Source organism: Asterias amurensis, chromosome 20, assembly GCF_032118995.1.
Source record: "Asterias amurensis chromosome 20, ASM3211899v1".
Taxonomy (NCBI): domain Eukaryota; kingdom Metazoa; phylum Echinodermata; class Asteroidea; order Forcipulatida; family Asteriidae; genus Asterias; species Asterias amurensis.
The window spans coordinates 12701253-12703521 of NC_092667.1; positions in this window are offsets into that span (position 1 = coordinate 12701253).

Genomic DNA, 2269 nt, shown 5'->3' on the forward strand with positions numbered 1-2269 from the left:
AATTACTGCCAAGTTGAGCATCTGCATGAATCTATTAACTAAGGTATATCGCTGTAATGTCAGCAAAACATTGTTAACAACTCTCTTTGAATCAAGATAAGACACAATGTTTGGTGGATGTCTATGTACAAAAAGCTTAAGCTTGCCAAACTAAGTAGATTTTATATAAGTATCAGCTTAATTTCTCACAATATTATTTTAATTTTATTTTAAAGAAAATGGATTCGATTTTTATTTTGATTTCCTTTTTATACTACTCACATCGACCGAGGACTGGTAGTGACTAGCGACTGGGAGAGCTGGGTGAAACTTCAGGCTCCGCTTACTGAAAGCAAATAATCGGCGCTTACGGTAGCATGGAATTACACGCTTACAACAAGCAGGGCCCAATTTCATACAGCTGCTTAAGCAACAAATCTTGCTTAAGCAAAAAATTTTGCTTAAGCAAAAAATTCATTGCTTAGTAAAATCAGATTACCGGCCAAGACTCCACTCAATTGTTATGCTAAGTAAACAACAGCTAAATACTAGTCATAACTAATAATGTACATAGCATGAAATTTTGGCCAGTAACATGTGTAAAATAAGCGAGCTATTTTCGTGCTTTAGCAATTTTTTTGCTTAAGCAGCTCTATGAAATTGGCCACAGGTTATCAAGGATTGAACTCAACACCTTTATAATCAAATCTTGTTTTTGTGTTGCTGTACATTTAGTTAATGCCCCCTTTCATTAATGTATATTGCTTATAATGAACTTGACATGGACTGCTTTTTTAAAAATTACAATCTAATTGGTGTATTTTATTTGTATTATAATTTTAAAATTTGTAAATTGGCTATTAGGTTTTAACGAAGCTTTTTTTTACATTTTGTGTTTTTAATGTTATATATAACTTTGATGTCACAGACAAATCGATCCACATGAGACACTGAGCCCCAAATGGGAAATTAACAGGGGCGCTATCATAAAGAAGTTTGTACACAATTCGCTGTATAGTAACAGCTGTATAGTAGCTGCTTAAAAGGAAGGTACACGTTTGGTAATTGTCAAAGACCAGTCTTCTCACTTGGTGAATCCCATCATATGCATCAAATAACAAGCCTGTGAAAATTTGGGCTCAATCGGTCATCAAAGTTGCGTGAAAATGATGAAAGAAAAACACCCTTGTTGGACGAATTTGTGTGCTTTCAGATGGGAATAAAAGACTTCTAGCTAGAAGTCTTTTATTAATTTAGTGAGAAATTACCTCTTTCTCAAAAACTACATTACCGCAGAGGGAGTCGTTTCCCATAATATTTTATACTATCAAAAGCTCTCCAATGCTCGTTACCAAGTCAGTTTTTAAGTGAATATTTGTTTTGAGTAATTACCAAACGTGTACCTTCCCGTTAAGCAGAAAATGTTGCTTAACAATATACTTTGTTTAGCAGAAATGAGCAGGACACCAGTCACAGATTGTACATCTGACATTGGTAGTTTGGTTGGTAACCTTAGTCTGGTAAGCATAATTTTGTTGTGCAGAGATACTTTTTGTGCTGAAGCTGCTTCATGAACATGGGCTCTGAGCCCAATTTCACTGTTAAGCAGAAAATACTGTTTGACAAATTTCTTTGCTAAGCAAACTTTGAGTCGGGCACCAGCCACATCAAAGCAAACTTATTGAAATTTTGGCTGGTAACCCGATTCTGATATAGAAATACTACTCTGTGTTTAGCAAGGTTTTGTGCTTACAGGCTTTATGGAATTGGGCTCTTATGATTGATGTTCCAACTCTTATGCCGGTGATTGTTCCCTTAATTTTCAGATAAGCGAAAAGAGACTCCTGCCGTCGACTTCACCAAACTCTTCCCAACTTAGGATTAATCTTAGGACTTAAAGGATTTTTGTACTTTTTCAAAATGTAGATAGCTTTAAATTAAAGTGACAGGGTTTGAAGATAATGATAGTGGAAAGCTTCCCTTCAAATATTACTTACTGAGGTGCTGTAGTTTTGGAGAAATGAGTTAAACAATGTCATGAAAATACGTTTGTTAATGCTTAAAATAATTTTCGTTTCATGAGACGAAAATTATTTTCATGACATTATTTTACTCATTTCACAAAAACTACAGCACCTTATCACGTAATATTTTCAGGGAAGCTTTCTGACGTCATTATCTTCAAACTGTGTAAGTTTAGTGTAAATCTGTGTTTTTTGTCATACAAGAAGTACATGCACCCTTTAAGATGAGTTATACATTCCGTATTCAAACGCGTAGGCCGCATTAA